This window comes from Coturnix japonica, chromosome 6 (assembly GCF_054131305.1).
Source record: "Coturnix japonica strain WE chromosome 6, WE-NBRP24, whole genome shotgun sequence".
NCBI classification, from domain to species: domain Eukaryota; kingdom Metazoa; phylum Chordata; class Aves; order Galliformes; family Phasianidae; genus Coturnix; species Coturnix japonica.
This window is the reverse complement of record NC_140668.1, coordinates 14612331-14623551: the sequence shown is the minus strand read 5'-3', so window position 1 is coordinate 14623551 and position 11221 is coordinate 14612331.

Here is an 11221-nt window from a genome sequence, read left to right as displayed (position 1 = left end):
AACCTCAATACATAGAATCCTCAGTGCTTAGCATCCTCAACGCGTAGAATGCCCAATGCTTAGAAACCTCAATGCTTAGCATCCTCAATCCTTAGTATGCTCTATGCTTAGCTTAGAATCCTCAATGCTTAGAATCCTCAATTCTTAGCATCCTCAATGCTTAGCATCCTCAATGCTTAGCATCCTCAATGCTTAGAAACCTCAATGCTTTGCTTAGAAACCTCAATGCTTAGAATCCTCAATGCTTAGAATCCTCAATGCTTAGAATCCTCAATGCTTAGCATCCTCAATGCTTAGCATCCTCTATGCTTTGCATCCTCAATACTTAGCCTCCTCAATGCTTAGAATCCTCCATGCTTAGCTTAGAAACCTCAATGCTTAGAATCCTCAATGCTTAGAATCCTCAATGCTTAGAATCCTCAATGCCTAGATTAGAATCCTCAATGCTTAGAATCCTCAATGCTTAGAATCCTCAATGCTTAGCATCCTCAATGCTTAGCTTAGAAAACTCAATGCTTAGAATCCTCAATGCTTAACATCCTCAATGCTTAGAATCCTCAATGCATAGCTTAGAATCCTCAATGCCTAGATTAGAATCCTCAATGCTTAGAATCCTCAATGCTTAGAATCCTCAATGCTTAGAATCCTCAATGCTTAGCATTCTCAATGCTTAGCTTAGAAAACTCAATGCTTAGAATCCTCAATGCTTAACATCCTCAATGTTTAGAATCCTCAATGCATAGCTTAGAATCCTCAATGCTTAGAATCCTCAATGCTTAGCATCCTCAATCCTTAGTATGCTCTATGCTTAGCTTAGAATCCTCAATGCTTAGAATCCTCAATGCTTACAAACCTCAATGCTGAGAAATTTTATTGTTTGAAACCTCATTGCTTAGCATCCCAAATGCTTGCAAACCTCAATGCATAGAGGCCTTAATGCTTAGAAACCTCAAAGATTAGAAAACTCAATGCTTGGCTTAGAATTCTCAATGCTTAGAATCCTCAATGCTTAGAATCCTCCATGCAGCTTAGAATCCTCAGTGCTTAGAATCCTCAATGCTTAGCATCCTCAATGCTTAGCATCCTCAATGCTTAGCTTCCTCAATGCTTAGCATCCTCAATACTTAGAATCCTCCATGCTCAGCTTAGAAACCTCAATGCTTAGAATCCTCAAGGCTTAGAATCCTCACTGCTTAGAATCCTCAATGCCTAGATTAGAATCCTAAATGCTTAGAATCCTCAATGCTTAGAATACTCAATGCTTAGCATCCTCAATGCTTAGCTTAGAAAACTCAATGCTTAGAATCCTCAATGCTTAACATCCTCAATGTTTAGAATCCTCAATGCATAGCTTAGAAAACCCAGTGCTTGGAATCCTCAATGCTTAACATCCTCAATGTTTAGAATCCTCAGTGCATAGCTTAGAATCCTCAATGCTTAGAATCCTCAATGCTTACAAACCTCAAAGCTGAGAAATTTTATTGTTTGAAACCTCATTGCTTAGCATCCCAAATGCTTGCAAACCTCAATGCATAGAGGCCTTAATGCTTAGAAACCTCAAAGATTTGAAAACTCAATGCTTGGCTTAGAATCCTCAATGCTTAGAATCCTCAATGCTTAGAATCCTCCATGCATAGCTTAGAATCCTCAATGCTTAGAATCCTCAATGCTTAGCATCCTCCATGCATTGCTTAGAATCCTCAATAGTTAGAATCCTCAATGCTTCGCATCCTCAATGCTTAGCTTAGAAACCTCAATGCTTAGAATCCTCAATGCTTAGCATCCTCAATGCTTAGCATCCTCATTGCTTAGCATCCTCAATGCTTAGCATCCTCATTGCTTAGCATAGAATCCTCAAAGCTCAGAATCCTCACTGCTTAGGAACCTCAATGCTTAGCATCCTCCATGCATTGCTTAGAAACATCAATGCGCAGAATCCTCATTGCTTAGAAATTTTATTGCTCTGAAACCTCAATGCTTAGCAACCCTAATGCTTACAAACCTCATTGCATAGAGGCCTTAATGTTTAGAAACAACAAATATTAGAAAACTCAATGCTTGGCTTAGAATCCTCAATGCTTAGCATTTTCAATGCTTAGCATCCTCAATGCTTAGCATCCTCAATGCTTAGCATCTTCAATGCCTAGAATCCTCAATGCTTAGAATCCTCAATGCTTAGCATCCTCAATGCTTAGTATCCTCAATGCTTAGAAACCTCAATGCTTTGCTTAGAAACCTCAATGCTTAGAATCCTCAATGCTTAGAATCCTCAATGCTTAGAATCCTCAATGCTTAGCATCCTCAATGCTTAGCATCCTCAATGCTTAGCATCCTCAATACTTAGCATCCACAATGCTTAGAATCCTCCATGCTTAGAATCCTCAATGCTTAGAATCCTCAATGCTTAGCATCTTCAATGCCTAGAATCCTCAATGCTTAGAAACCTCAATGCTTAGAATCCTCAATGCTTAGAATCCTCAATGCTTAGAATCCTCAATGCCTAGATTAGAATCCTCAATGCTTAGAATCCTCAATGCTTAGAATCCTCAATGCTTAGAATCCTCAATGCTTAGCATCCTCAATGCTAAGCTTAGAAACCTCAATGATAAGAATCCTCACTGCTTAACATCCTCAATGTCTATAATCCTCAATGCATAGCTTAGAATCCTCAATGCTTAGAATCCTCAATGCTTAGCATCCTCAATCCTTAGTATGCTCTATGCTTAGCTTAGAATCCTCAATGCTTAGAATCCTCAATGCTTACAAACCTCAATGCTGAGAAATTTTATTGTTTGAAACCTCATTGCTTAGCATCCCAAATGGTTACAAACCTCAATGCATAGAGGCCTTAATGCTTAGAAACCTCAAAGATTAGAAAACTGAATGCTTGGCTTAGAATCCTCTATGCTTAGAATCCTCAATGCTTAGAATCCTCCATGCATAGCTTAGAATCTTCAATGCTTAGAATCCTCAATGCTTAGAATCCTCAATGCTTAGCATCCTCATTGCTTAGCATCCTCAATGCTTAGCATCCTCAATGCTTAGCATCCTCAATGCTGAGAATCCTCCATGCTTAGCTCAGAAACCTCAATGCTTAGAATCCTCAATGCTTAGAATCCTCAATGCTTAGAATCCTCAATGCCTAGATTAGAATCCTCAATGCTTAGAATCCTCAATGCTTAGAATCCTCAGTGCTTAGAATCCTCAATGCTTAGAATCCTCAATGCTTAGAATCCTCAATGCTTAGCATCCTCAATCCTTAGTATGCTCTATGCTTAGCTTAGAATTCTCAGTGCTTAGAATCCTCAATGCTTACGAACCTAAATGCTGAGAAATTTTATTGTTTGAAACCTCATTTCTTAGCATCCCAAATGCTTAAAAACCTCAATGCATAGAGGCCTTAATGCTTAGAAACCTCAAAGATTAGAAAATTCAATGCTTGGCTTAGAATCCTCATAGCTTAGAATCCTCAATGCTTAGAATCCTCCATGCTTAGAATCCTCAATGCTTAGCATCCTCAATGCTTAGCTTAGAAAACTCAATGCTTAGAATCCTCAATGCTTAGAAACCTCAATACTTAGCATCCTAAGTGCTTAGCTTAGAATCCTCACTGCTTAGAAACCTGAATGCTTAACATCCTCAATGTTTAGAATCCTCAATGCATAGCTTAGAATCCTCAATGCTTTGAATCCTCAATGCTTAGAATCCTCAATGCTTAGAATCCTCAATGCTTTGAATCCTCAATGCTTAGAATCCTCAATGCTTAGGATCCTCAATGCTTAGAATCCTCAATGCTTAGCATCCTCAAATCTTAGAATCCTCAATGCTTAGCATCCTCAATGCTTAGAATTCTCAATGCTTAGAATCCTCAATGCTTAGAATCCTCCATGCATTGCTTAGAATCCTCAATAGTTAGAATCCTCAATGCTTCGCATCCTCAATGCTTAGCATAGAAACCTCAATACTTAGAATACTCAATGCTTAGCATCCTCATTACATAGCTTAGAATCCTCAATGCTTAGAATCCTCAATGCTTAGCATCCTCAATGCTTAGCATCCTCAATGCTTAGCATCCTCAATACTTAGCATCCTCAATGCTTAGAGTCCTCCATGCTTAGCTTAGAAACCTCAATGCTTAGAATCCTCAATGCTTAGAATCTCAATGCTTAGAATCCTCAATGCCTAGATTAGAATCCTCAATGCTTAGAATCCTCAATGCTTAGAATCCTCAATGCTTAGAATCCTCAATGCTTAGAATCTTCAATGCTTAGAATCCTCAATGCTTAGCATCCTCAATGCTTAGCTTAGAAAACTCAATGGTTAGAATCCTCAATGCTTAACATCCTCAATGTTTAGAATCCTCAATGCATAGCTTAGAATCCTCAATGCTTAGAATCCTCAATGCTTAGCATCCTCAATCCTTAGTATGCTCTATGCTTAGCTTAGAATCCTCAATGCTTAGAATCCTCAATGCTTACAAACCTCAATGCTGAGAAATTTTATTGTTTGAAACCTCATTGCTTAGCATCCCAAATGCTTACAAACCTCAATACATAGAGGCCTTAATGCTTAGAAACCTCAAAGATTAGAAAACTCAATGCTTGGCTTAGAATCCTCTATGCTTAGAATCCTCAATGCTTAGAATCTTCCATGCATAGCTTAGAATCCTCAATGCTTAGCATCCTCAATGCTTAGCATCCTCATTGCTTAGCATCCTCAATGCTTAGCATCTTCAATGCTTAGCATCCTCAATGCTTAGCATCCTCAATGCTTAGAAACCTGAATGCTTTGCTTAGAACCCTCAATGCTTAGAATCCTCAATGCCTAGCTTAGAATCCTCAATACTTAGAATCCTCAATGCTTAGAATCCTCAATGCTTAGCATCCTCAATGCTTTGCATCCTCAATACTTAGAATCCTCCATGCTCAGCTTAGAAACCTCAATGCTTAGAATCCTCAATGCTTAGAATCCTCAATGCTTAGAATCCTCAATGCCTAGATTAGAATCCTCAATGCTTAGAATCCTCAATGCTTAGAATCCTCAATGCTTAGAATCCTCAATGCTTAGAATCCTCAATGCTTAGCATCCTAAATCCTTAGTATGCTCTATGCTTAGCTTAGAAACCTCAATGCTTAGAATCCTCAATGCTTAGAATCCTCAATGCTTAGAATCCTCAATGCCTAGCTTAGAATCCTCAATGCTTAGAATCCTCAATGCTTAGAATCCTCAATGCTTAGAATCCTCAATGCTTAGCATCCTCGATGCTTAGCATCCTCAATACTTAGTATCCTCAATGCTTAGAATCCTCAATGCTTTGCTTAGAAACCTCAATGCTTAGAATCCTCAATGCTTAGAATCCTCAATGCCTAGATTAGAATCCTCAGTGCTTAGAATCCTCAAAGCTTAGCATCCACAATGCTTAGAATCCTCAATGCTTAGAATCCTCAATGCTTAGCATCCTCAATGCTTAGCATCCTCAATGCTTAGAATCCTCAATGCTTAGAATCCTCAAAGCTTTGCTTAGAAACCTCAATGCTTAGAATCCTCAATGCTTAGAATCCTCAGTGCCTAGATTAGAATCCTCAATGCTTAGAATCCTCAATGCTTAGTATCCTCAATGCTTAGCATCCTCAATGCTTAGGATCCTCAATACTTAGCATCCTCAATGCTTAGCTTACAAAACTCAATGCTTAGCATCCTCAATGCTTAACAGCCTCAATGCTTAGCATCCTCAATGCATATCTTAGAATCCTCAAAGCTCAGGATCCTCAATGCTTAGAAACGTCAATGCACAGAGTCCTTAATGCTTAGAAATCTCAATACTTAGCATCCTCAGTGCTTAGCTTAGAATCCTAACTGCTTAGAAACCTCAATGCTTATAATCCTCAGTGCTTAGCATCCTCAATGCGTAGAATCGCCAATCCTTATGAACCTCAATGCTTAGCATCCTCAATCCTTAGTATGCTCTATGCTTAGCTTAGAATCCTCAATGCTTAGAATCCTCAATGCTTACAAACCTCAATGCTGAGAAATTTTATTGTTTGAAACCTCATTGCTTAGCATCCCAAATGCTTGCAAACCTCAATGCATAGAGGCCTTAATACTTAGAAACCTCAAAGATTAGAAAACTCAATGCTTGGCTTAGAATCCTCTATGCTTAGAATCCTCAATGCTTAGAATCTTCCATGCATAGCTTAGAATCCTCAATGCTTAGAATCCTCAATGCTTAGCATCCTCCATGCATTGCTTAGAATCCTCAATAGTTAGAGTCCTCAATTCTTCGCATCCTCAATGCTTAGCATCCTCATTGCTTAGCATCCTCAATGCTTAGCATCCTCAATGCTTAGCATCCTCAATGCTTAGAAACCTGAATGCTTTGCTTAGAAACCTCAATGCTTAGAATCCTCAATGCCTAGCTTAGAATCCTCAATACTTAGAATCCTCAATGCTTAGCATCCTCAATGCTTAGCATCCTCAATGCTTAGCATCCTCAATGCTTAGCATCCTCAATACTTAGAATCCTCCATGCTCAGCTTAGAAACCTCAATGCTTAGAATCCTCAAGGCTTAGAATCCTCAATGCTTAATATCCTCAATGCCTAGATTAGAATCCTAAATGCTTAGAATCCTCAATGCTTAGAATCCTCAATGCTTAGAATCCTCAATGCTTAGCATCCTCAATGCTTAGCTTAGAAATCTCAATGCTTAGAATCCTCAATGCTTAACATCCTCAATGTTTAGAATCCTCAATGCATAGCTTAGAATCCTCAATGCTTAGAATCCTCAATGCTTAGTATCCCAAATCCTTAGTATGCTCTATGCTTAGCTTAGAATCCTCAATGCTTAGAATCCTCAATGCTTACAAACCTCAATGCTGAGAAATTTTATTCTTTGAAACCTCATTGCTTAGCATCCCAAATGCTTAAAAACCTCAATGCATAGAGGCCTTAATGCTTTGAAACCTCAAAGATTAGAAAACTCAATGCTTGGCTTAGAATCCTCAATGCTTAGAATCCTCAATGCTTAGAATCCTCCATGCTTAGAATCCTCAGTGCTTAGAATCCTCAATGCTTAGCATCCTCCATGCATTGCTTAGAATCCTCAATAGTTAGAATCCTCAATGCCTCGCATCCTCAATGCTTAGCTTAGAAACCTCAATGCTTAGAATCCTCAATGCTTAGAATCCTCAATGCTTAGCATCCTCAATGCTTAGCATCCTCAATACTTAGAATCCTCCATGCTCAGCTTATAAACCTCAATGCTTAGAATCCTCAATGCTTAGAATCCTCAATGCTTAGAATCCTCAATGCTTAGAATCCTCAATGCATAGCTTAGAATCCTCAATGCTTAGAATCCGCAATGCTTAGCATCCTCAATCCTTAGTATGCTCTATGCTTAGCTTAGAATCCTCAATGCTTAGAATCCTCAATGCATACAAACCTCAATGCTGAGAAATTTTATTGTTTGAAACCTCATTGCTTAGCATCCCAAATGCTTGCAAACCTCAATGCATAGAGGCCTTAATGCTTAGAAACCTCAAAGATTAGAAAACTCAATGCTTGGCTTAGAATGCTCTATGCTTAGAATCCTCAATGCTTAGAATCCTCCATGCATAGCTTAGAATCCTCAATGCTTAGAATCCTCAATGCTTAGAATCCTAAATGCTTAGTTTAGAATCCTCAATGCTTAGAATCCTCAATGCTTAGAATCCTCAATTCTTAGCATCCTCAATGCTTAGGATCCTCAATGCTTAGCTTAGAATCCTCAAAACTCAGGATTCTCAATGCTTAGAAACCTCAATGCACAGAGTCCTTAATGCTTATAAACCTCAATACTTAGCATCCTCAGTGCTTAGCTTAGAATCCTCACTGTTTAGAAAACTCAGTGCTTAGCATCCTCAATGCGTAAATTCCCCAATCCTTAGAAACCTCAATGCTTAGCATCCTCAATCCTTAGTATGCTCTATGCTTATCTTAGAATCCTCAATGCTTAGTATTCTCAATGCTTAGCATCCTCATTGCTTAGAATCCTCATTGCTTAGCTTAGAATCCTGAAAGCTCAGTATCCTCACTGCTTAGGAACCTCAATGCTTAGCATCCTCCATGCATGCATAGAAACCTCAATGCGTAGAATCCCCATTGCTTAGAAATTTTATTGCTCTGAAACCTCAATGCTTAGCATCCCTAATGCTTACAAGCCTCAGTCCATAGAAGCCTTAATGTTTAGAAACCTCAAAGATTATAAAACTCAATGCTTGGCTTAGAATCCTCAATGCTTAGAATCCTCAATGCTTTGAATCCTCAATGCTTAGAATCCTCAATGCTTAGCATCCTCAATGCTTAGCATCCTCAATGCTTGGCATCCTCAATGCTTGGCATCCTCAATGCTTTGAACCCTGAATGTTTAGAAACCTCAATACTTAGAATCCTCAATGCTTAGAATCCTCAATGCGTAGAATCCTCAATGCTTAGAATCCTCAATACTTAGCATCCTCAGTGCTTAGCTTAGAATCCTCACTGCTTAGAAACCTCAATGCTTAGTATCCTCAATGCTTAGAATCTTCCATGCATAGCTTAGAATCCTCAATGCTTAGAATCCTCCGTGCATTGCTTAGAATCCTCAATAGTTAGAATCCTCAATGCTTAGCATCCTCAATGCTTAGAATCCTCAATGCTTAGAATCCTCAATGCTTAGAATCTTCAATGCTTAGAATCCTCAGTGCTTAGAATCCTCAATGCTTAGAATCCTCAATGCTTAGAATCCTCAATGCTTAGCTTAGAATCCTCAAAGCTCAGGATCCTCAATGCTTAGAAACCTCAATGCACAGAGTCCTTAATGCTTAGAAACCTCAATACTTAGCATCCTCAGTGCTTAGCATTCTCAATGCGTAGAATCCCCAATGCTTAGAAACCTCAATGCTTAGCATCCTCAATCCATAGTATGCTCTATGCTTAGCTTAGAATCCTCAATGCTTAGAATCCTCATTGCTTAGCTTCGAATCCTGAAAGCTCAGAATCCTCACTGCTTAGGAAGCTCAATGCTTAGCATCCTCTATGCATGCATAGATACCTCAATGCGTAGAATCCTCATTGCTTAGAAATTATATTGCTCTGAAACCTCAATGCTTAGCATCCCTAATGCTTACAAACCTCAGTGCATAGAGGCCTTAATGTTTAGAAACCTCAAAGATTAGAAAACTCAGTGCTTGGCTTAGAATCCTCAATGCTTAGAATCCTCAATGCTTAGCACCCTCAATGCTTAGCATCCTCAATGCTTAGAATCCTCAATGCTTAGAATCCTCAATGATTAGAAACCTCAATGCTTAGAATCCTCAATGCACAGAGTCCTTAATGCTTAGAAACCTCAATACTTAGCATCCTCAGTGCTTAGCATAGAATCCTCACTGCTTAGAAACCTCAATGCTTAGAATCCTCAGTGCTTAGCATCCTCAACGTGTAGAATCCCCAATGCTTAGAAACCTCAATGCTTAGCATCCTCAATATTTAGTATGCTCTATGCTTAGCTTAGAATCCTCAATGCTTAGAATCCTCAATGCTTAGAATCCTCAATGCCTAGAATCCTCAATGATTAGAATCCTCAATGCCAAGCTCAGAAACCTCAATCCTTAGCATCCTCAATGCATATCTTAGAATCCACAAAGCTCAGGATTCTCAATGCTTAGAAACCTCAATGCACAGAGTCCTTAATGCTTAGAAACCTCAATACTTAGCATCCTCTGTGCTTAGCATCCTCAATGCTTAGAATCCTCAATGCTTAGAATCCTCCATGCATTGCTTAGAATCCTCAATAGTTAGAATCCTCAATGCTTAACATCCTCATTACATAGCTTAGAATCCTCAATGCTTAGAATCCTCAATGCTTAGCATCCTCAATGCTTAGCATCCTCAATGCTTAGAATCCTCAATGCTTAGCATCCTCAATGCTTAGCATCCTCAATGCTTAGAATCCTCAGTGCTTAGCATCCTCAAAGCTTATAATCCTCAATGCTTATAATCCTCAATGCTTAGCATCCTCAATGCTTAGCATCTTCAATGCCTAGCATCCTCAATGCTTAGCATCCTCAATGCTTAGAATCCTCAATGCTTAGCATCCTCAATGCTTAGAATCCTTAATGGTTAGCATCCTCAATGCTTAGCATCCTCAATGCTTAGCATCCTGAATGCTTTGCTTAGAATCCACAATGCTTAGAATCTTCAATGCTTAGCATCCTCCATGCCTCTCTTAGAATCCTCAATGCTTAGCATCCTCATTGCTTAGCATCCTCATTGCTTAGCTTAGAATCCTCAAAGCTCAGAATCCTCACTGCTTAGGAACCTCAATGCTTAGCATCCTCCATGCATTGCTTAGAAACCTCAATGCGTAGAATCCCCATTGCTTAGAAATTTTATTGCTCTGAAACCTCAATGCTTAGCATCCCTAATGCTTTCAAACCTCAGTGCATAGAGGCCTTAATGTTTAGAAACCTCAAAGATTAGAAAAGTCAGTGCTTGGCATAGAATCCTCAATGCTTAGAATCCTCAATGCCTAGCTAAGAATCCTCAATGCTTAGAATCCTCAGTGCTTAGAAACCTCAATGCACAGAGTCCTTAATGCTTAGAAACCTCAATACTTAGCATCCTCAGTGCTTAGCTTAGAATCCTCACTGCATAGAAACCTGAATGCTTAGAATCCTCAATGCTTAGAATCATCAATGCTTAGCTTAGAAACCTCAATGCTTAGAATCCTCAATGCTTAACATCCTCAATGATTAGAATCCTCAATGCATAGCTTAGAATCCTCAATGCTTAGAATCCTCAATGCTTAGAATCCTCAATGCTTAACATCCTCAATGCTTAGCTTTGAATCCTCAAAGCTCAGGATCCTCAATGCTTACAAACCTCAATGCATAGAGGCCTTAAAGCTTAGAAACCTCAAAGATTAGAAAACTGAATGCTTGGCTTAGAATCCTCAATGCTTAGAATCCTCAATGCTTCGCATCCTCAATGCTTACCTTAGAAACCTCAATACTTAGAATCCTCAATACTTAGCATCCTCAATGCTTAGAATCCTCAATGCTTAGAATCCTCAATGCTTAGCATCCTCAATGCTTAGAATCCTCAATGCTTAGCATCCTCAAATCTTAGAATCCTCAATGCTTAGCATCCTCAATGCTTAGCATCCTAAAAGCTTAGCAACCTCAATGCTTAGCATCCTCAATGCTT